Here is a 24,886-nt window from a genome sequence, read left to right as displayed (position 1 = left end):
TGCAGGCACGCAGGGCTGCGGATGCCCTTTAGGAAGGAGGGACCTTGTGCCTGCATGTCTCCTGGTGCTTGCACATACACCGGGGTGCATCGCTTCACGAAGCCCAGGACACACTTTTACAGCTGTCAGGGTCAGCTGGGTGGGACAGTGAGAGATGAAGCACAGCTCCAAGATTTCAGGCAAGTCATTCATTCTGGGGAGATCTGTGGAGCTGCAGGTTGATGCGGCACCCAGAATTCTCTTGGACACCTCCAATGCTCAGGCCCTTGTGCAGACTGATGCTTTGACGTCATGAGCCAGAACTACTGGTGCCGAGGTTTTCTCCTTATGCATATGAACACTTTTATACATCACCTCTTGCTCGAGGTCTCAGCTGCAGAGAGCAGCCCTTCCGCAGGCCCTGCTCGTGCAGACACAGACCCGTGACTATCTCCAATCACCCGTGGAGGAAAACGCGAAGAGACAGTCAGCAAAGGACCTCATCCTCCAGGTTTGATGCACAGGTGAGGAGCCGTTGCTTTTCAATATCATGAGTCTCATCTCAGCATCATTTCCCATCACTCCAACCCCCTGCTTCTCCCACGTATGGGATCACTGGGAGCACTCGGTTCACACTAACAAATCTGAGCATCCCAGGATGATTAAAGGAAGCACTGCCTTTTAAATCGCTCTGATTGGGGTCGATGGCTGTATGGAGTTGGACACTTGGCTCTGATGATGTGTGAAAATCTCCCTGCAGTGACCAGCCATTCCCAGCTGTAGAAAAGAAGAGAAAGGCAGAGAGGGGGGCGGCAGGGAGGAACCAATAAAACCAACCTCGTCCAGTGGGAGTCCCAGATCAGACAGAGGTTTTGTCACTCAGAACGGGTGCTCTGCTCACTGCCACGTATGCCTGGAAGAGACAGCCCTGCTTCACAGTACTAATGGGGGTGTGCATGTATGTGGCACCTGGGGCTTTCTGCTCCATGGTAGCAGAGGAATCGGGTCCCACTTTGGGAGCCTTGGTCATTGTGACCAAGGAGGCTAAAACACCCTGGAAGCTCACTCCCGGGCAGGGAACACCTGCAGGCTTCATGGTGGGCTCAGTCCCAGCTCTGGCTGGTACCACCAATATTTCCATACTGGTGCTGCAGGGAGCAGGGGTGGGGGTGCGTGTGTATTATCTGCGACCAGGGTATTGCAGGAGCATCACCCAAGGCCATGACTCCTCTGAATGAGACCCTGATCCAGAGCATGGCCAGCACCCCCAGCCAGGAAGCACAGCACCACTGCAAGTCCCACGGGCGTGGGAAGAATCTGAGCAAACCACACCACCACCGACACAGAGGGACTGCTGGCTGACACTTTGTCAGGTTGCTCTCCATCACTGCTGCTGACAGGGGACCAGCTGTCAGCCCTCGGCATGACGGCAATGTGAACCCAGCCAGTACATTCGCTGCCTTCTTTCCTCACCACCTTCCCCCGTTGTTAACTTCCTAATGACACCCAAATTCAAAGCAAATCTCAGCACACACAGTAAAATCCTTCCCTTACGGACAAGTTTGCTTTTTAGAGGCTCTCCTTGCTGAGATCGGCTATTGTGCAGCAGGGTGGAATAGCCAGGTGGGCTCTGAAATGAAGGACGTGTCTCCTCACACTCAGATGGGGCTAAACAGAGGCATGGGGGGAGGCCGGGCACTGGCCGGAGGTGTCCTGCAGTGAGTGACCCTCAGTGTGACATTGATGGCTCTTAATTCTTAAGCCTGCTTTGGAAGGATTTCAGCAGATCCTGTTTAATCACTGTAGCCTCTTCATCTCCCCTGTCTTGGCTCAGGGTAACGTTACATGTTTTCATGTTTTCCTCCAGTGGCTCTCTCCACAAACTGTTCACCCTCCTCTTCCTCCATGGGTCCCCAGCGCAGGAAATGCCACCAGGCCCTTCGCCTGCTGCACAGCACAGGGTTGCCGAAGCCATAGCTGCCCTCAGCTTGTTTACCAATGCACAGCTCAAATAGCATTTGCTTAATTTCCCCCCATCTGCAGGACTCCTCCATCTCTCGCTAACGAAGGGCACAGCTTCCTGCAGGTACGCTACCAACTCCCCGCAATTGGGCTGTGCCATGCATAACATTAAATATTTAAGCGCTTGTCAAAATGTTGTAACGATTTTTTTGTCTTGTTCCATTAGCTCCTTTTCCAAAGGCCACCACTGGAACTACTGAACATTTATTTCTATTGAATCCAGCTTAGAAGTTATGATCTGAGAAACCAGGAGACAGGACAATATGTTCTGTGGCGCCTGCTTTTCCCCACCACCGCTCAGCTGAGACACATCGGCCTTTGAAATATCATTTTTATTCCTACCTTAGAAAAACTAAAATAAAGAGGTTGATTCTTCCGCCTGCTTGATTTGCTTCTACTGGCTAAATAAGGTACATAAATATCAGTCAGGCGGCTTCCCCATGTAAGTTTTGGTGCCATCAGTTTAAACACCTTGCACAGTTTTCGGTACTGGCCATGTGAGCTGGATTTCCTCCCCAGTTGCAAAATAAAGTATTGTTATTACATGATTTTCCTGTTGCTGGAGAGGTATGCACATGAATCTTCCTCCCTCAGTCTCTGTACATGAGCAGCATCTTATTATGCTAATACTATGAGTATTAGACAAAAAGCACTGAAGAAAGCCAATGGAGACAGCAGTTTGGACTGGGGGCAAAGCTTGGGCAGGGGGTGCTCTTGCAAGGGGCTATGGCCCCCAGGTTGGGTGTAGGTTCACCGTACCACCAAGTGCAGAGTCAGAGGGAGTGGGGTGGGGGTCACCTGCAGTCCCCAGGGACACTGAGATGTCCAACACACCAGCCCTTGGCCACAGGACCCTCCACCGGGGCCACTGCAGGGCTCAGTTCCCCCCAGGCAAATGCCAAATTTGCACGAGGGAGCTGGGCTTGCTGCAGGCCAGGGAATGGGACTGCTAGTGGGGAAAAAAAAAAAAAAAAAAAAAAAAAAGAAAAAAGGAAACCCTAAAGCATTCTTAGACTTTCTTGCATATTAATTCCTCTCTATTTAAAAACATGTGAGAGCCTGAGTTCCAGCCCTGCTGCCTGTGCCTGGATGCTTCACAAAGTTGTAATCCCCACTAGTGACATCACAAGCCGTTGCCATGGGGATGTCACAAACCCAGAGCTGTGACTTCACTACGGCGGGGATGGGCAGCAAGGGAGGCAGTGCTTCCCAACCACCAGTGTCTCCAGTAATTAGCAAACTGGCACAGAAAAAGAGGATGAAACACAGGATAGGAACATAAACCCATTTTGTAAGTATGATCTATTGGAAAGTATTCCCTCATGAGAAAGCGCCTCCTTAATGGATCCTGTGCTCTTAAGAAAACCGCAAAAGGCAGAGAATAAAACAGAAATTATAGTGATTTGCTTTATTGGGCATTTCATTGAGTAATTAAGAGGATAATTAGGAGAAGGAATATTAAAAGGCGTTACACTCAGCCCTTGCCTTACTCTAGAGGAGCAAGCTATTGAATGTGCAGCATCATTCAATGTTTTCCTGTGCTAACACAGAGTTCCCTGGGGTGAGGGAGGCATGCATGGATGTGCCGCAGCACGAGGGGTCATATACAGGATGGGAAGGGGTGAAAAGGCATCTCCCCCCGTGGGCTAGCAGGATGCTGGTGCTCTCCCAAGAAATGCAGGTTGCAGGGATCAAACCCCACCTTCACAGCATCTCTTGGCAAGTGGTGTCAGGCTCTGACACTTGTGCATGGCGCGTTCCAGTGCAGGGGAGGCTAAAGAGAAAAACATAAACCAGCCCTGGCTGCAGAGGAGCTCTGGCGAGAGCTCACCATGCTGAAACATGTGCTGATGAAGCACCACAGCTGAGGCAGAAGCGGCAGAAGTCTCAAAAACCAGCTGAAAACTCAGTAAAATGGTTACCCTGCATGAGGAGAGGAGCTCTGTCACCTAACCCCCTTCTAACACCTATCCCCCCCATTTTGCCTCCTCGTCTTTTTCTTTGGAAAATATGTATCCGAGTACCTGCATAACCCAGACATGACTCAACAGCACTTCAAGAGCCCTCAGTGGTCACAACTTGATCTAAGCTGCTTCTCGAAGATACCCAGCATTTCCCAGATGAGGAAACCTGGGTGCTGGTCAATACATCCATGAAACAAAGACCTACTCAAGCAATGAAATATGCAGCTCCTTTGAGACCCCCAGCACATCTCGCTATCCCATTTACCCACCAGTATGGCCACACTCCAACACAATGTCAGGACACCAGGTCCTACCATGGGTTTCCTTGGCACCACGCATTACACGCTGGGGACCCCAGTGCTCACACACAGCCATTTCCTAAGAAGCCCTGGATGAAAGTCAGCCCCAGTGAGAGCAATCTGTCCACTGCAAGTCCCAAATGGTCACTGCAGGGAGCAAACACAGGCACAGTGATGAGGAAATGCAAACTGGAGTGACAGACACCATGAAAAGAAAGGGCTTTACTGGAAGCGATGAGTCCCACTGGACATGCATTTATAAACTCTAAGATGCAGATAGGCTAATTCATGTTGCTGCATGAAACCACTTGCTCAGGAGACAAAGCAAGCAACTAACCAACCCAGATAAATGAGAAACCCCAACCTACAACATGGCAGTGCTGAGCAGTTGCCAAAAATTAAGTAATGCGTGGGTCCTTGCTCGCTCCAGGACCACATATTTCGGAAAGCACATAATCTTTCACGCAGGAGAAGGCTGGCCTTTTTTAAACTGGCCTCGGCGGCTGCAAATCCCTTTTTTCTCCCTAGGGAGATGGATGTGATGGCTATAATCCGGTTGCCATGCTGGACCAGTGTTTCAGGGACAGTGGCTTGTCAGGGTTGAACCTAGTGTCAGACAACTGTCAGAAAATCCACGCTCTGAAAGTCACCAGCCCTCCCTTTCCCTGTCCTAGGAATCGCTGCTCCTCTGTCCTCCCCTGCTTAGGGGGAACAAGCCTCATCCTCTCCAAAGCAAAGTAAAACTGGCTTTTTTTCTTGTTGCTGGCCCTTACAGGCAGGAGAGCAGCCTGCTGTGAGACTCGAGTGCTCGGCACAGCCCTAAAACAAGGCTCCTGTTTGAAGTGCGTGGATTGAGGCTGGATTAAGAAAGCCCAGGAGGAGTGTCTAGCTCTGCTCCTACACCAGAAAGGCTGCTCAGCAGCAGCCATCGCAGATTCAGTCTGCTCAGCCCTTCGTGCAATCCCCAAGAAGCTGCTACAGTGCTGGGGAAGCAGCAATTTCATATGCGGTGTTCGACTTGACCCGGGAAAGGGGTAATTGCAGAGCATGTGCTCCGCTTCCCAATGCTGCTGCAGGGAGGAGAGCAGAGCTGCTCCGCTCCTGGCTGCGGGAGCGCCCAGCGCTGCCCTAACCCTTTATCATCGAGAGGAGATGGACAATTAACTTCCACAGGGGCAGATTAAGACCAACAGCAAACGCACGACAAAAATGACACCGTTAACCACCTCTGCCCAGTCAGGCAGAGCAGATAGAGCTGCAGAGCCCAGAGCTGCTTGGGTGCAGAGCCGGTCTCAGGCAGACAACTTAGCTGTGTCTCAAGACAAGTTCAAGAGAATCACTTCTGAAGTTTCCTTCTTGCAAACACTTTATTTTCCCCCTCTAGTCAGTGCAATAAGTAGTTTTAGTGCAATGCAAGCAGAGAACAGAGGATAAAACAATAGACCAGCCCATACCTGAAGGCGCATCCTTCCTTTCTCACCAAGCAGCAGGGAGGACGCGGCTGTGTCTCGGTAATTTTCCAACATCCTGTGTTGCAGGTAGATTTATGCACTGATCATAGTTGGAGCTGTTAATAAAAAAGTGCAAAAAAAAAAAAAAACCCAAACTGATTTTACTGTGAAGTATAGGGCTGCTTTTCTTCCAGCTTTGTATTATCCTGATTTTCTCTTTTTTTTTTTTTTTTTTTCCCCTCTATGATCGACCATGTTTGGGGTTCAAAGCTTTAAAAATAAATCGTGGATCTTCTTTCATCTACTATGCGCGAGAGAGTCAGAATCATTACATGGCTTAAATAGATATTTTGGGAGGGACCCCAGACCAAGCCGTTCCTACTTTAACTGGGAGCCAGAGGGATGAAGCTAATTTGCAAATAATGTTACATGCGGGTTTTACTTGAACTCAAGGGAAAAAGCTGCAGTGGCTACTTGTCATTCTTCATGAGATATTGAACAAAATGGAAATAGACTTCACTATTAAAAATTATATATATACACACACATATATATATTGAAAACAATCTGCAGCAGACCAATTTCTGCCACACCAGGGGAACATCCCAGGCCGCAATGAAGCCATGCCTCAGCACATACTGCTACTGCCGCCTGGGCACTGGGGACAAATAGACTGGCTGTCCTTTTCCCGAGAGTAGATTTTTAACTCAGAGAGCTGCAAGCACTTCCCCAGCTCGACTTGAGCCGCTTCTTCCTTACGCGGTTCAAAAGACAACTTTCCCCTTCAGCATCGCAAATGCCTTCCCCGGGGAGTGGGGAGCCCTGATATCTGCAGCACTACATCTTTACAGTGAATTGCTTATCGATGACTTCGTGGCTAATATATACAATGAGAGGCAGAGGAGCTAATATAATCTAATTTTCCATGTTTACTGCATTATTACAGTGGTTGAATTTGCTGATTAGTTCCTATTTTTCTTGCCATCTCTTCCTGAGCATCTCTTATTTTTGCCCTGCTTATCTGCATACCAAGTCATTTATCCATACAGCTGGTGTAACAGCAAGCAAGGCCAAAGCTATCATTTCTCCTCCCTTTCAAATTTAATCTTGCAGACCTCAATCTTTGTGATACCACTATTATTTTGTCTGTATCTGATCTAACAGGAACCAGCCATTATTTTTGCCTTTAAAAAAAAAAAGAAAAATGGAAAAAACTAATCCAAGCAAAAGAGAATGATGGCTGTGGCACTAATGATCCTTGGCATATCTCCTTGCAATGAATCCGGTGCTAAAACAGAGACCGTTTGTTTCCCTTCTCTCTACATAACTGCAAGACTGACCCCTCATGCACAGGCAGCTCCTCACCAATAAACAACATTGCCCTGATCTCCCAGGGGATTCATTTCACTGCCAACTATCTCAGCAGCCCTTCTTATTGTCTTAACTTATTTACCCAAATAGTGGAAAAACAACTCAAGTGGAGCCGGACACTCTCCAACAACATGACTGCAGCTGGTTTCTCCGGTTTTGTTCCCCTACAAGCTAGGAAAGTCTCTTTCCCTGGTGGTTATTAATTGAAAAGGGAGGGGGTAAGTTTCCTCCAATACAAGCAATATCAGAAAGTGCTCTTCATTACTGTTCCTTGAAGATCATGGCAAGACATTTTGCCCCCCAGCTTCCTTAATGCTCCCCACCTCCCAGCTCTGAGTAGACTATCACACCGGCTGGAGACCATATGTTGACGCATCAAGCCAAGCTGTTCTGCATGTGCCAACCACATCTGCCCGCAGGGATTTACCTGGGAGAGGCAAAGAGACAATCTGAGGAATCCCTCTCCTCCCTTCTCCTGCACCCCAAACAGCCAGAGGGTTCTCAAGCAGCAGATGTGCCCGTCCATCCTCCTCGCTGCACATCCACAATTCGCACCCTCACTCTGTGGTTTCTATCTAAGCTGTACCCTTCACCTCCACCTGCAGCCCAAAGACCTTCACATTGCCTCCCCTTTCCCCTAGGAATATCATAAATAAATCACGGGACCACATTTGGCTCTTGGTCTGCAATGCAAGCAGGGACTTGGGGCTGCTTTGAAAGCACATGGCACTGGCAGGGCACAGGATCCTGACTGTGCCCTGCACTAGGATTTAAGCAGCTGAGACTTGTGGAAAGCAAACTGAGGCCTTCCCCACATTCTCTGCCAAATAAGCCGGATTTGGGAAACCCCTTGTTCACATTAACACAGAGCTCCCAGCTGCCTGAGCCACAGCACTGAGGGAACCTGAGCATTCTTGGTCTAGACACAAGACAGCATGGATTATATTTATAATGTTTAATCTTTCATTAATAATAAAAAAACATTATTAATTTTAAAGCTACTAATAATCTTCAGCTGTCCCTCACTTCACTCTGCAAGCCTGAGAGCTATAACAAAAGAGCAAATTCCAGCTCAGAGCATCTTTAATAGAGTCTGCGGTGATCCAGACCCCAGCTCCACAGCTCAGGGCCACAGGCATTTTCTCCAACTAGTGAGGAACCTCAAAGGTCTTCTAATGTAAACAACCATAAAAAGCCAAAAAAATGGCAGAGAAATAACTTTCCATTACCCTTGTTTTGGAAAGAAGGACTTGAACCAACCTCACAGCTCTGCAACACCAAGTTGTCTTCTTGTGTCCCAGCCTGTGCCCATATCATCACCCCAAGAGCCCAGGTTCACACAATGACCTGTGCCACAACAGTCATTAAATGCTGATAATCCATTTTAGCACCAAGGGAAAGTCCGCATTTACAGAAGCGTTCCTTGGTCTCTCCCTCCTTGGGAAAATGCAGCTCTTCATAGTCTCACAACAGATCCTTCAGAAATGAGTTCTCATGGGACAGGATTGTCCCTGTGACCAGATAACACTTATCTCGACTCCCAAAAGCAGCATCTGCTCCCATCAGAGGTGCTCCAGCAGCACCAGGGGAGACCACAAGCAGGGCCATTCCCACCCTGAATCCTCCAGCATCGCAGCAGGACAAGCAGAGTGAGCAGCCACGAATCCCAGCAGAAAAATGAGCATGTCAGAAGGCACTTGTGCAACTACAAAGCATCCTTTGCACACCAGCAGTAAGGTTTTCCTGCTAGCTCTGGCACATCAACATCAGTGGCAAACACCATCTCCTTTGTATTTCACTTGGAGGAACAGGGAGAGTCACAAAGAGCCCCTCCTTGGAAAACAGACTATTTTTGGTACTATAAACCCTTTCCTGTGGAAAAGAGAGGAAGGCCCAAGAGACTGAGGGACCTACGGAAACCCAGAGAGGAATCTGGCAGAGCCTGGAGCATAATTCAGATATCAGGGACCAACAACCAGGACCAAGAGCCACGTTTAAAGACTGTTCCCACCTCAGGACTGAGATCTGCACTTCAGCACGTCAGCCCACCCACCTGCCCACCAACACTGCCCTGAGCCATGTCAATAGGAGATGCTGCAGAGCAAGAAGGCGACAAGGAGCACTTTGGTTGCTCACCCAGATCTTTCCTAAGCACGCAAAGACCTGGCTCCTCATCCGAGTGCCAATTCTCACCCTCTTTCAGCCCAGTTTTTTGCAGCTTTTCTACAAATCCAGAATACATTTGAGTGATCAGCACAATGTTTAGTGAGAAAATCGTATGCTATATTTCCGCTTGGCATGATTTTGAAATGGTTAAGCTGTTAAGCCCTGAAAGGGAAGTTTTAAGAATACAGTGAAAAAAAGAAGCCAAAACCAAAAATAAACCAACAGTGGCAAAATTAGAGCATGACATAAAGGAACCATTTGGATGGGTCCCTTTTTCCAGAGAAACGGTGCATGCTGGCTGCTACTTTCCAATATCAGGATCTCTGCAGTTGTGGAGCACTTGGACTTTCATTACGGCAGCAAGGAAAATAAAAAATTCAAAGTCAAAACTAGCACACAAGAGAGGGAGTAGTTTTCCTAAACTGAGATCAAACCTCTTTACAACCTTCTCTAAACCACAGCCACATTGCTTCCGACGCCCCCTTTGCCCATCTCACTCTCCCCCAGCAAGGGAGATGCTATCAAGGCAGGAAGGTGTTGCCTGACACATGCAAGTGATTGTGTAAAGACAGGCAATGGTCCAGGGTGGGGAGAGGCCATGCCAGGTACCCTAGAAATGTTCTTGTATCTACATTTTCCAGATAAAACCTCCAAAGAAAAGCAAATCCTGCCCCAATCTGTGTCTCACCTTCATGCAACACAATCCCAGTGATGCTGGTCCCGCTAAGCATAGTCAAAGTTCTGCCTAGGGTGTTCAAGGGGACAGAGAGGACTCCCCACCTTCACCCCAACCAACTTGCTTTGCACAATTCAGTGACAGCCGTGCAGCCCCTATGTCACTCAGAGTTCCCTCCTGAATATGCATTGCTTTGCTGCTGTGCACGATAACTTGGTGACTTACTTATGCAGCCAGTTACCGGGTTGAAGGACACAGCTCCAATCACAACCGTTTTACATTGATTTTTGTCATAAAATGTGATGTGATGCTGGATCGAAAGACCTCCCAGAATCCATACATGTGACAGTGTCCCACTACAGTTGTGACACAAAGCATTAAGGTAATGACAGTGCCAGTAGCATTCATACCTGATACTCTGAGGTCCATCCAACCCAGTGCAGCTGAAAGAGACAAGGGCTCTCTTCCTCCCACTCCAGCCTCCCCTGGGTTGCTATGAAGTGTTTGCTATTCAAAGAGTTCTTGCAAGAGAGCTCTCTCTTCTGGGAGGGTTTAGATCAGAGACATCGGGTTAGGTCACCTACAAAGGTAATGGTGGGAAAAACCTCATTCCCCAGCATATTCACGTCTGTGCACACCTCTGCAGAGGTCAAGCACTCTCCTGATAAGGGCATCTCCTGTACATTGACCCAACTTCACCTGGGCACGATAAAGAAGATGAATAAACTGCCAGAGACAGCCTTTTCCTCCATCCCCAAAAACTTCTCCAGCTCAGGTCCTCCCCTGCCTTTCTGAAGTGACAAGAGGATCTTGCATTGGGTCCATGGAGTCACAGGATGAAACCCATGACCTGTATCTCCAAATACCTCTGATGCCCCAGGGAGGCAGGGACGTGAGCAGCCAAACCACCATCTACATCCAGATTGGGAGGTGTTTTAAGACCTGCCTAGACAAAGTTAACACCAGCCTGATAAAGTCCTGCTTCAAAGGAGAAACTAGACTGTGGACTCCCAGAGGTCCCCTGTGCCAACATTTCTGAGTCCCACCTTTTAATCTCCCCTCCTGGATTCACTCTCTTCCACAATCTTGAAATTGCAATTCCTCTGAAAAGCTCTCTGTTGTTATAAGTGGAGAATCTCATATCTGAAGCATTGACAAAACCCTGGGATTTAGTTTTTATTGCAAATCCAAAGCCCCCTCTGCACATGGCCCTTCCCTGATGACAAACAGCATCTCTGTAGCTGTCGATTACTCCTGAATCACAGCATGGTTACAAACAGGTTGTGAGATGGGGTAGAGCACACAGTGACCTGCAGAGCACTTGGGCTGAGAAAACAGCATGATAAATAATTACTTTATTGCAAGTCAAGGGGCAGCATTTCCACTGATAGCATTCTCACAAGGAGCCCTTGCTCCTCATCACTCTGGGAGGAAGGTGTTCAGCCATCCTCAGCCTCCGCCAAGGAGCCAGACTGGCAGGACACAGCCTGGCAGCCTCATCCCAGGGTGTTATTTCTACCTCATGCAGGGGGAATAACCCCTCTTGATAAGGTGGGTAACAGCACAGTCCTCTTCATCGTCAGGGATGCATCCAGTCTCCACTGACCACTAGCATGTGTGGGCTCCAAGTTCCCTCTTGCTACTTCAGCCTTACTCCATTCCATTTCCAAGTGAGCTAGTGGGATTCATGGAAGGCTGTAACTGGATCTTTAGATGTCATACAGCTCGCAGAATAACACCTAAACAAGCACACACTTCCTCCTTCCCTCAAAGTGCCATCTTATCAAGTGCTGAGTCTCTTTAAAGAAATTACTGTGCAAGTGTCCCTACTGCTGCTCAGAAAAATAAATGAACACAGGGTGAAAATAAATCAGTAACTGTGGACGAGGTCTCCTGCCCACGGGCACTTCAGGGAGAGTATGGGTATTTCTCCACACTAGCAGCCTGCTGACTCTCAATACAATACATGGCTTCATGACAAAAGATGCTGAGAAGGTGCCGGAGGAAGAAGGAAAACTGTTTTTCCCTTCCCTTTGATTTACACATGCTTCTGCTGGCACTGGCTCCTGGACATGTATTTCTCCCGCAGTAGCTGAGCATGATAATATAGAAGCATAGACCCAGGCATTCGCTGTCTGTGGGCTCCACTGTAGATCAGCAGCGTGATGAGGAAAAGGCTGATTTGCATTGCCATCATTTGGTATTTGCAGCAGGATGCCAAGAGCACAGAACGGCCATGGTAAAAAGCATCTGATTTAACCTTCACACCACACACCTTCCTGAATGCATTACCCATGGCAAACCTGGCATCAAATCCTCCCTACCAGCCCTCCGTGCCATCCCATAATGGAAATACAATCAAAAGCACCTCTCAACTGCCCAGAGCACGTGGTCAGGGCAAAGTCACAGCATCCAGCACTATCGCCAAGGTGGGGAAGGTTTCTGTGACACATCTCAAGCCATCATAGCCCAAAGTTAGCCCTTTGGCTCCTCTCAAATGCTTCAAGCGTTCAGTCCCCAGCTATGGAGCTGGGAAACACCAGGAGAGCCTGGAAGATAAGCAGTTGCATTATCATGTGTTCATCATCAAGAATGAGAGCACACAACTCAACACGAGTATCCTCCATCAGCTTCAAGGACACCAACACATTGAAATTCCCCGCTGATTCAGGGCTCTCATTTGCACTTTCATCACAGCCATGGTCAGGAGCTCTGTGAAGGTTTTCCTAGCAAACCCAGGAGTTCCTCTAAGACTGGCAGCATTGGTTTTCATCCATGTAGTGCTCTGTGGATGCTCTGGGAGCGGAGCATGGGAGAATGATGGAGGGATTTTAGCTATTTATGAATTAGAACAGTGGTTTACATATTTTAAGTGGGAGGATAGAGGAGATTTTGCTCAGAATAAGGGCTTTTTTTCCCTTCCTTTTTTTTTTCTAGATTGCTTTCTTAATCATTAGCACTTCTTGCCACAATGAACAACCAGGTAATTCTATCATGTTACCTTGGACGTACCATGGCAGGCAGCTAATGCTACTGGTCATAAATCATGTCCCTTTCAATCTCCATTATAAAGGAAGAGCAAATTTATTATGATGCATATGTGTCATTACACACCAATGCCTTTCCCCTATCACATAACTGGATACCCCCAAGGTTCATAATTCGCGGTATAATAGTAATTTTTAAAGAACCACTGGTAATCAATAGCACTCAGCATCCCTGTCAGGATCATTTGCAAAACAAATAATAACAGTGGTCTCAAACAACTTTACAGGAGGGATATTTAATCCCCATGAACTGCATTATATGATGGATAAGCAAGGAATCCTAGACAATGTATCATGTATTTTCCTTGGATTAAATATCACTTCAATCAATGTCGCTACCAGCTGTACAATGCTGTCTGTGTTTTCACTAAGTAATGCTGAAGTATTGTCTTACAAATAGATATTAGCTACGTGCTGGGCACCAAACCACATGACAGCTCCATGGGGAGTGAGGAGGGGGTAAGGCAGAGGGCAGAGGAGTGAGGTAGCCAACGCGATGCTGCACGAGGTGCACATGGCAGCAGGCAAAGCTGGGGGCACAGAGAGCTGTGGGAACCCCAGGAACAGGGCACTGCTGCACTGAAGGGTCATAGCACAGCCACAACCAGAGGTGATGCTCCCTCCCAGGGTCGGTTTGCTCCAGAGCTCACTGAGGTACAGACATGCCCTCGTTACCAGGACACCTAACATAGCCTCCACAGCGAAATCAAATCACTGGGAGAATGAGGTGCTGTTTTCAGCCCCTTGTCAATACAGAGCTCAGGTTTAACTAAGTTACTACCTATAACTCTACAACTAGGTAGTATTATTTAATAAGAGGTTCAGCTGTCTGCCTCATTAGCTAAGAGACAGATCTTAAGGACAACAAACAGAGGTTCAATTTACTTATTGCTTTTCCTTTTCCTTCAGCATGTACCACTAGAGGCTGTAATTGGGAAGGTAACTTTGCCCCAACCACCCCTGCCCTGGCTGTGGGCAATTTGCCTCAATTCCATCTGCATCCCAGGCCATGACAACCTTTAATGGAGCTTTTAAATATAAAAACTGAGACAGAAGCAGCTGACCCAGCAGGACCCCACACAGCCAGAGCACAGAGGCACTCACGCGGACAACACCAACGCCAGGGGCTGACACATCCCCACATGTACCTGGCTGCGCTACAGCCTCAAGACAACCAGCCAGCATCCAGCCCACAGCTCCCTAACAAACATCTCTGAAGTCAAATTAAAAGACAGCCCCAATATCTGTGCTTCATCAGCCTCGCTACTGGGGAGCCCGAGTTACCTGTTGCATGGCTGAAAGATGGCCAGCACCTGCAGCTTTCCTTATAGATGGCTTTCCGAGGCATGAAATCCACATATAAATTTTCTACGCAGGTTTCTACCTCTTCAGAAGTCTCTAGCAGAGCCGTATCTCACTACTTGCAGCTGGAGACACCTTTAGCAGAATTTCCAGCTCTTACTGATGTGGAAAAATTCATGCATTTGCCTCCTCATGTAAGTGCAGGTCTGGTATTCACGGCATTGGGTATGCACTTCCCAATGATAAGACCCAGATCGCTCGTTGTCAGAAACCCCGTACGTTGGTAAGGACGGGCAGAGGTGGGGTTGAAAAAAAAAAAACCCATCCCACACCCTTGGACCCTAACTAAACACTTTAGATGCTGAAGATCACAGAATGCTATTTAGTGATATCAGAGAGCATTTTCCACAGAGGGAACATCTTCAACCTGGCTATAGGAAGTCAGGAAAATTAAATATTTTGGGAGGAAGAAGCAGCCCACAGAGTTTTGTTTGGTTTGGTTCATTTTTAAAGACAAACGTGGTTTAGAAATGGGATTAACTGGGGCATCTTGGCACCCCTTCCCACTCAGCAGCACTTTGACTGGGCTGCCCCAAGGAAAATGCCATTACAGAAAATACAGCTATTTTTAAAGCTAGAAGGACAAGTTCTCCTCCCAGTTACACCAGTGACCTCGTGACTCTCCAGAAGGTTGGGCAGGCACAGCTCTGATTTGGGGCTATTTTGAGCATCCTCAAGTCACCAGGCACCCAGCAGGCAGAAAGCGCAGAGGAGAAGGATAAGGCCCTTGCCTCCAGATAGTCAGACCCAACCTGTCAAGACACCAATAATTTTCACCAACTGAAGGGTAAAATGAATCCCCTGTTTAAATAAAACACTTTAATCAAAACCCTCCAGCCAGTCTGGGGCTGAAGGGAGCCCAGCTGCTTCCTCACATATAAGCACGGATCCAAGCAGGGCTGACACCCCTGCTGCCATCCCTGCTCAAGCATTACACGTGTGCGTGTAATATGAACTCATTCAGGGCTCTTACACGGATTAAAAAATATTTAAATCATTTTGATTTAAATAAGATGGAATTGCTATAAACTGGCTTGGGCTGACTTTTGCTCCCCACCACTATTTTTTTTTTTTTTTAAAAAATCTTCCACCTGCAGTTTCATCAGGCTGTCATCCAGCACGATCTCAGAGCTTCATGAGCACAATCCATGCTGGTAAATGGATGGAGACCTCTAGGAAAACTCAAATACTGCACAGTGATGACGAAGAACCTTTCACACTCACCCCCAAGGCAGCAGCTGCATTTTAGCTGCCAGTGACACCAGTAACAGCAAGACCCGGGACAAGCTCTGGAAGACAAGACACAACCAACATGTAATTCTCTGCCAATGACACAACCCAAAACCTCCAAGAGCATCAGGCTGGGAAGGATTTCTGAGCTCACGTGGTCCAGAGATCATACCGCAACATGCAGGCTTTCATCCCACCACCAAGACCAACTTCTGAGCATCCCAGGAGGATGCCCACACACACCAGCTTCATTAGCAAACTCCATGGACAACAAACTATCAAAGCAACCAGCAATTTTACCCAAATTCACGCCCATGTTCTCACCCTGGAGGATAGGAGACCCAACACTGCTGCCCAGGGAGAGAGGACACATTCACGGGCAGGGAAGGAAGAGCTCTCCTTTGGACTGCAGAAGCCTAAAGATGGAAAATGCTTACAGCTGTGTACGCATCCATATGCATAAGAGAACAGGCCCTGATCCAGCACACACTTACGTCAATCTGCCGTCACCAAGATTTAGGAGAACATTTAAAATTAAGCAAAAATTTCCTTGCGCTGCAAAACTAAGGACAAAGAAAGGAAATAAGGCTCATGGTTAGAGCAGAAGCAGGTGTCAGAGGACTTGGTCCCAGCACAGGCTCCAGCACCAATACCTCAGGTAACCCTGGGCATGTCACTTCACCTCCAGGTTTACCCACTGAATACAGCTGGCAGCTCTTCAGGCGCGATTCCCCTTACAGCTATAAGGGGCTCTCAGATGGTCACAGAAAACCTGACAAGCTTTGAAGACTATTTCCCATCTGTCCCCATGGCCATCTCTTTATGAGCTGTTTCCAGAAGAACAAGTCATCTGTAACACAGCAGCTCCAACGAACCCCACAAGCCCTGGCTCCAAGGAGCTGTTTATAATCTAAACCACAGAAGAAGGTCAGTATTTGCAAGAATACTTCAGGTTTGGCCTGCTGAAAATATGGACAACAGGACTTCAAAACAAATGGGGAGAAAAGCAAGGTCAGTATGTGAAACACACTTATTTCCCAGCCCAGCTTAATTAAAATGAAGTGCATTATGCTGCTCACAAGTAAGAGTTCCAGTGCATGTCATCCTAAGAGTTATACAACATGATGCTGTTTTATGGCTGTTTTCTTAGTACGATAGGGACTGGAAAGGACAACAACAAAAAAAAAAAATCAGAACAAGAACTAGTAATTATTCATTGAGAGAGAAGGGGAAAAGTCATGCAGAAAGTTTGGGGCTTTTTCTTAAAGCCAGTGCGGAATTAGAGAACCTACAACTGAGTTCACAACTAGAAAGGTTTTTAATACAGAAGAGGATTTTTCTGCAAACAATCAGAGAAGCTCAAGATTAAAAAAACCTGACCCACACAGTAAGCAATGTGAAAAACTCTGAACTTTGATGGGGTGGTGATGTTCACTTTGCTTGTAAGCATTACAACTCATTCTTAAGGGCTTTTTCCAACCGAAATGATTTTATGATTGCTTTAATAATCTCATGCCACAGATTTATTTCCCCTTCTTTCTTTAAGCATGAAGCAGTTACACAGACTCCACAGCCCAATTTCTTCTCCTTTGTGAATTGGGACAGGTGTTGAAACATGCTGATGTATTGAAGTCTTCCTTTTACTCCTCTGTGGTAGATGTTCTCCAGAAGCAGTTGCATTATTCCTGTACCCATGCTCCGACATTTCCCTAGACAAGGTAAATAGGAGCCAGGCCAAGTGAGCAACACAGGACAGGCTCGGGGGCGTCCATCCCCACACAGCCTGTTTGCACCCCGCAGTTCCAGTCCTACCTGCCTGCAGAGCAGAGCTGGGCACATGCACAGCCTTTGCCAAGCACAGGCCAGGTCCCCGCAGCCTCTAGAGACAGAGACTCAAACCCAGGCAGCATAAAAGTTCAATTGTGCCATAAAACACAAGAGATAGGCTTTGAACTCTTGGATTTTAAGAAAGACACTTCCAGCAGCTCTCCATCCCCTTGGGGCACATGCCAGACCTTGCAATTCACTGTTCAGCACCACCTTCCCAGAAGAAGGTGGCTGGAAATGACATTACTGCAGTGCCTCCCCCATCCCCAGGAGTTAATCGGTTTGGTGACACCAGTGGTCACATCCCTCGTCCTGCCAGCCCTGACGGATGCCCTATTCATCACACTCACATCTGCTCGCAGCATTTGTACCTGCTGTGCCCTGAGCAGGGGCAGAACCAGCACGAGGGTTACGGATTTTGTTCCCAAGCCACATCCTGGGGCAGAAGTAAAGCAGAAGCAGGTATTTTTATACACCAAATCAGATGTTCAATACTTTTGGTGTTTTTGATCATTGCCTTTTTTTGTGTTGCCTTAACAGCTCTACTCTTTCTGCAATGAGAGCTCAGAAGGGTGGTTAGGAAATGCCACTTCGGTGCTGGTCCACACACCCCTGCTTTTACTCAAGCAGGGGCAGGCACAAACTTCTCAGCAGTAATGAAAAGCTACTTCAACTCCACAGCTGTCCCAGGATTTTTCCTTGTGATCAGACTGACCAGCTGACCAGCCTGGAGAGGGAAGAGTTAATTAATAATGTCACAAGATGAGCACTTGGGCTATGCAATTACCAGTTCCTCCTAGAATACCTTGGTGAACTGCCAGATTAATAGAACCAGCACTGAGCTGAAGTCAAGACATTTATCCTTTGACAACGCTCTGTTGCAACAACTTTATTTTGATGATACTGGATGATTAATGCTTACAGCCGCTGTCATTTCCTTTGATAGATTTTGGGGCTGTGGAGTGACATTTGCTCAATGCACCATTCTTGAAAAGCTGCACTCATCGTAGTGTAGAGGAGAGAGATGCTCCATGCATCCAGCCGTCAGCAACCAGACTCTGCAAGCTGCAGGTGGCCAGGAGAGTTACTCTGAGAAACAGGGGGATGCTTATGGAAAGCCCTGCCTGGCAAAGGCTGCGGGGCGAGAGGAAGGCGTGTTAAACAGCCAATGTTGTAAGAAATGGCAAGAGTTTGTCTTATCCAGCGGAAGGAGAAGAGGCTGTTGATTACAAACATCACAGCCAAGAGCTGTAGCAGACTGTGCTGTTTCGCCACAAACACGCTGGAAGATCAGATCCCGAGCTGAGACTCTCCAGGGCTGAGTTGCAGCTGTACCAAGCTCTCGTGGCTGCTCTTGCAAGCCAAAAGGCATCCAAAATCAGGTCGATCAATCAGTAAAACAAGACACAGACAAATGTCTTAACCACAGCATTCACTGATGGCAAAAAAAAAACCACCTTAGAAACCTTATCCTTAACCTCTGTGTCTTCAAGTTCCCCCCACCTGTAACATGAGGACAAGAATCATCTACCTCACCCGGCTGCTGCAAGCTTTCCCTAATCAATCAGCTCATTAATTCATTCAAAGTATTAGATAGACAGCAGATGGATGGCTTTACACAATAGTCTTTTCTACAGTGAAATATTTCTACTTAATTCTCCACCGGCAGCTGCCTGCCCACTCTCATCTCACCGCACGGAGCGGTCCAGGCTCATGCACAAGGTCCAGAGCAGCGGGGTCTCCCCTAGATCCAAACAGCACCCGGGATTCCCTGGCTGGAGACACCCTTTTCACAAGGCTTCTTACAGATTTGATTTTTATCTCGTCATATTTAAAAGCTGTCTCAGGAGCGTAATGATTTTAAATTCACTCACCGCCACAGTCAATCAACGGAGCGGCGGCGGCTGCTAGTGCCTCGCTAGCAGGCGGTGATGAATGGGGCTTCCGAGGCTGCATCGCTCGCCTCCGAGCGAGAGGAGAGTGTGGGCAGAGGGTGGGGAAGAGAAGCAAAGCCAGAAACAAGAATTAAAAGGAAGAAAAGGGGCAGGGGGTAGGAAAGCCCAACCTGCTCACTGCAAACTTGAAACAAGTGTTCATCCGCTGCTGGAAGGCACAGCTTGGATGGAGCAGTCTTGGCTTGTGTTAGTCTCCCCTGATCTGTTATCGTCCTACAGCTTAAATAAATCAGCTAATACATTTGTTACAAGTGAGTGCTAACCCCAAACCGGGCTCGTGCAGAGGACCAGTGCCCCAGCCGCCAGGCTCCACCCTGCACGCGTGCCCCCGACCCCGCTGCCCTCGCCAGGAGACACTGAAGAGCAAACACCAGAGAGCAGCTCTCAAGAGCATGTCTTCCCTCAGGACAAAGCAATAAAGGGCACAGCACTGAACACGTTATCCCTCAACTCTCCCCATGTGGAAACAGACAGACACAAGCCCCACTGGGTGACACACAGCACCCTGTGCCTCCCCGACCCTGCTCCAGGTGCCAGCAGCAGAAAGAAGCACCCCTGGGTGCTCGCAGCCACAAGACTACAGAGGGACAGGGAGCACCCATCCCTGCAACTACCATGAGTTTCCAGGAAGGAAAAACAAACAAAAAATACACCACATTAAATGAACACAAAAGTCCCCCCTGCTTGGGGGAGCCCAAAGGGCCTAATCCTGCTCCAGTATGCTACCAATCGCCCTGCTCTACCGAGAAAGGATGATGCTCAGCATTTGAAAGAAGCCACTTCACATCTGGGCTCTTTTTCTCTCTCTTTCTCCAATTACAGGGTCAGGTCAGCACTGTGCAGCCTGTGAGCATAAAAACTATTTGTAATATGGAAAACTTGTATTACCAAAGAAGCTGCAGTTCACGGCATGGGCATCGCATCTGCGTGTTAAAAGTCTCAAAGCTGAGAGAGGAAAAAGTCAGAAACTGAAACCCACCACACCAGCAAAATAAAAATAAGAGGCAGTAAAAGTAAATTAATGGTGGTGTTCCAATTTGAGCAAACACTAATTAAGAATGTGTAATTAAATTAATGCATTATTTAGAAATGCCAGCAAATCCTGAGCAGGGATATAAATACGTTATAGAGTTCCTTTGACATCAGATACATCTCACGCCTCACTACCCACAATTTATTTTAATGTCACCAGAATTTTACATTCTTATCACTCACCATTTTTTCACATTTACCCTGTACAGCTGTATTCTCTCCCCTCAATTCCACACACCCAAGTGCTCCATATGGGGTAATGATGACCATTTGATAAGCCAAAACTGTGTAATAAATTAGCTCAGCTCATCAACCACTTCCCCTCCCTACGCTCAGTAGCCAAAGGTCTAGGTCTAATTTGTTTGGAGACTGGAAAAACATCAAATACCTCATTAAAAAAACAAATTCATCTTCTAGAAATACAGTTTTTTCTACAGCTCCAAGTGTCCTTTTGCTTTCTGTTACACTGGGAAAGGCCCTGCACAAGCAGGAATTAAGCCTGGCCCATAATAGGTCAAGAAACCTATATCATCACACCCTGGAAATAGAGGAAAACAGCATCTCAGGGGGAAGAAAAAACAACCAACAACAAAAACCAACCAACCAACAAAAAAACCCAAAACACAACAAAAGAACCACAGCCCCTCAAAGGTTTCACAGCAGATGTTTGTACCTGTGAAAGGTCCCGAGATATTGCATTTGCAGCTGGGACAGTTTAGAAGTGCTTCAGGTATTTAGCAAGAGGCTTTACATACATTATTCTTCCCTCCTTCCGAGTCCTTCGCAGTGAGGCTTACGGCTCTTACTACACCTGCGTTTCTAGGAAGAGATACAAATACACCAAAGGGAAAAAGAAGAAATCTAATGAAATTGTTTAAAACTGATGAAGGCACTTGTAAGGAAAGAAGCACAAGAAAATAACATAGGTGAATCCAAGTTCACACTCACATACATAGCTCTAGGAAAGGGAAAAAAGAAGCAGCATTAATGTCTCGTACTTAGGAATAAGCATATACTGTAGCAAAATATGCAAGCTGTTTATAAAACATATTGGAAGAATTTTCCCTAAAAGATGTCATATAAAATATAAAATTTTATTATCTCTGCCTGTCCATTTTACAAAGATATATACAAACAAGTTGCCAAATTTGCCTGCCGTTTAACTCCATTAAATACAATGAATGAGTTTGGCCCACAAAAGACTCTGCACTTAACTGTAATAAAGCTAAAAGCTGAGAGCAGCTGATACAGTAAAACACACACGTTTCCATAAACTTATTCCCGCCGATTTAAAAATATGAGTGAGCTACAGAAACTGCCCTTGTCCAGCTCCTAAAGAAATGCTGAAATGGGGGAGGGGAAAAAAAAAAGGCACAAACCTTGAGTTTTCCCCTCCGATTCACCCTAAGCACAAAGGAGAGAGAGGTGGAGGGAAGCCAGCGGGTTGCATTCATTTGTCTTTTCCCACCGAGAGCCCTGCATACATACGCGTGTGTTTGAACAAAACACCTGATGGTTTGGTCCTCGAGTTGGGCAGGATCCCACCCAGCAGGAACAGGGGTCACAGGCCTGACCCCGTACCAAGACACCCGCTTCTCCCCCACCGGTCCCCGCAGGGGAGAACATGCTCAGGCTCCCAGGGCAGGGGTGCGGGCTGCTCTGCTCCCCAGGGCAGCTGACAACAATTCCGTTTGCAGAGGGCTTTCCTCATAACCTGTGGGTCTTTGGCCGCCGGGTCATCTTGAATTACACCTGCAACATTCCATCGTGTGGGTCCATGCCAGGCGGTACAGAAGGCAGACCCAAATGACTGATTGTAAGCCTCCCCTGACTAATAAGGGGGGGTTTGTTTGTTGAGGGTTGGTTTTATTTTAAATGCACCCAGATTTCCCTCAAGCCACTGTCACAACCACACCAATTCCCATCTCCACCTCCCCGGCCTCCTCCCATGTCCCTCCAGCTCCCTTAGACAGGCTGATACACACCCTGAGCCCTCAGTGCCACCTCCTCCAGACCCTCCTGTCCCAGCTCTGCGTGGTGCATGGAGGCTCCAGGTTCCCCTCAGCTCCCCCAGAGCTAATCTCACAGTTCCTTTCTTAGATATTATTATTTTCTTCTATTATGGGGAGGTCTCAGAGACCCAGACAACCCTTGTACTAAGGACCGTACACACATTCATCACTCCAACAGCCAAACTGCACCTCATGTACCATTTCATGCTCATCCTCTGCACCATGCCCTGTCCACCCTGGCTGCCACTGCTCTCCTGGGTGTATAACAGACATGGAACCAAGGCTCAGGGCCTCCACTCCAGCCCCTTCACCACAAGATCCCCACAGCCCTACTGCTTTCACAGATTTGCCTCCTTCCTCAGCCACCCTTTGGGGTTACACATGGCTCCAAAGCTGTCCTACAGAGCACCACCCAGGTCCTCTCCCCACCACCAGCCTCCTCTGAGCCCAGTTTACTGCTGACCATCACACCTCCACCTCACCACACCCAGGCACTCAGCCCCTGCCATCAGGTTCGCTCAGACTCTCCCCAGGACCACAGTTCATAACACCCAAAAATTCCAGCAACCATACCGCATCAGGCAGAACACCATCCAGGCTGTGCTCCCAGCGCATACCGCCTTGCAGTCCCTGAGGTAGCTTCCCCTCCCCTCCACCTCAAAGCCTTGCTGGTGACTCCACCAGCAGCCTCCCCACACCACCCATCACAGAGATAGCTCAGACAGGCACAGCCCACAAGCCCCCAACCCCACATCCTCTCCTCCTGAGGCTCCTCACTGCCCTCCAGCAGCTCCTTCTGAAGTTCCTCTGCTCTACTGGGCTTTCCAGTGCCCTTTACCGAGAAACCACATAAACCCAGGTTTTTGCTACACCTGGAGCTAACACTAATTCACAGCCAAGTGCTGGCAGCTGGGATGCTGCAGGCATTGCTGTGCTGCTGTGGCTTTTCTCCATGGAAATCCTGGCCCTAAAGCAGCTGACAAAGAAACTCCACTTGGACCAGCATGGCTGGGATGTGCCTGGCTACGGCTTTTTGTGTCCCTCTGGGACACAGGGCATCACTGACGTAACCCCCAGCACACGCACAAGGAAGACAAGCATAGTTAAAAATTGCCCCAGGATGGGGCTGAGCCTCTACAAGCAGGCAGGACAGCACAAGGCTCTCCGGAGCATGGACCGTGTGTCCCGTCCCTGTTGCAGCTTCTCCAACCTCAGCGCCACATCCAGAGCCTGACTCAGAAACCTCCGAAGCACCGGCCACGTCCTTCTGTTTGCATGCATTGTGCAATCCTATATTTAGCATATGATGGGAGAACTGAAATAAATAATCCATAGCTCATAATAATAAACCTTGCACCTTGAACAAGCCAAAAGCCTGACCTTTCATAGTTAAGCCGTCCTGGTGAGAGGTTAGATCTTGTGTTTTCTGATCATCAAACAGGAAAGCATTAGCTAGACAGGGAGAACAAGCTCTTATCTAGACCTGATTTCTCTCCCCTCCAGGGGATCCTGTAGGATATTTCAGTTCTCTCTCACTCGCTGTATGACTCTTCCCTCCCCCAGTTGCTTGAAATCAGCCAAATTCACAATCTAATCTGGCCGGGAGTCAAAGGGGAGAAAAATCAAGTCCTAATGCAGTGACTACTTTGAATGGGGAATTGAAGCCAATCAGAAAGGCATTATTGATCCTTGCTCAGAGCACCTCGGTCAGGGAGGGGAAAGCCACGGGCAGCCGCAGAGCTGCCCACCGCAGCCACCCAGGGCTGCCCTGCCAGGCCTGCAGCTTTCCCAGCGCTGGCCCGGGCCAGGAGCCGGCATGAGGAGAAAGCCAGCCCCATCCAAGACGAGTTCCCTGCCTCAGCATGCAGGCAGGGAGAGCACACGCCACCCCTGTGCCGGCACTGGCGAGCCCCCACGGCATGCACTAGCCCACGTGTGTGCAAGAGCAGGACCCATGGGCTACCTACCGCCGTGTGCTTGTGTGCAAACACTTCTGGCGTGCATCGCTTTGGAGTGGACTCATCTGCGAGAGCCAGGCTGCCTCATCAAACGGGGGGGTGGGGGGGTGGGGGGGGGTGCGCACAGCAAGGACTGTATGCATGTAAGAAGCGTTAGCGCGGGCTTTGCCAAAGTGCAGGCTGCAGGGCAGAGCAGGGGGTGCACATGTGGATGTCTGTGTGGCCCTGTACCCCGCAGCTGCCCGCCTGCGTGACCCGCAGGCACAGCCCCTGTAGCAGGCAAGGGAAGGCAGTGGGGTGGCTCACCCCAGGCAGTGGGGCAGGTGCTGCAGAGGATGGGGGACAGGAGGACGGGGCTGAGTTCAGCTCTGGGCATCCCTGGGTGAGACCCCGATGCTTTGGGCCACGTTAGCGCTGGCTACACGCTCCTCTGCCTTATGTAACCGCAGCAGGGATGTAGTGGCGAAAGGCGGATGGAGATCAGGGGGAGAGGAGCTCCCCACGGAACCCCTCCCAAAGCCAAAGGGGCCGGAGC

General features: G+C 48.4%; 1 protein-coding gene across 7 annotated transcripts in view; it reads right to left on the bottom strand.

Moving 5' to 3' along the window:
• Positions 1–21,196, bottom strand: part of ELFN1 (extracellular leucine rich repeat and fibronectin type III domain containing 1) — a 101,436-nt gene extending 80,240 nt beyond the window's left edge. For 6 of the 7 annotated variants that reach the window (XR_003399468.1, XR_003399469.1, XM_026859007.1 and 3 more), the window contains exons 1-2: positions 21,055–21,196; positions 5,719–5,831 (exon numbers count right to left, since the gene is read on the bottom strand). The gene's annotated coding sequence lies outside the window, so the exon portion shown is untranslated. Of the gene's footprint in view, positions 1–5,718; positions 5,832–19,268; positions 19,293–21,054 lie in introns of those variants that run through there. The other variant, XM_026859004.1, reaches the window with a different exon arrangement.
• Between the last annotated feature and the right edge of the window lie 3,690 nt (positions 21,197–24,886).

Source organism: Athene cunicularia, assembly GCF_003259725.1.
Source record: "Athene cunicularia isolate RWA chromosome 14 unlocalized genomic scaffold, athCun1 chr14_part1, whole genome shotgun sequence".
Classification (NCBI taxonomy): domain Eukaryota; kingdom Metazoa; phylum Chordata; class Aves; order Strigiformes; family Strigidae; genus Athene; species Athene cunicularia.
The sequence above is the reverse complement of the archived record's forward strand: the minus strand, read 5'-3'. Positions and strand labels throughout refer to the sequence as shown.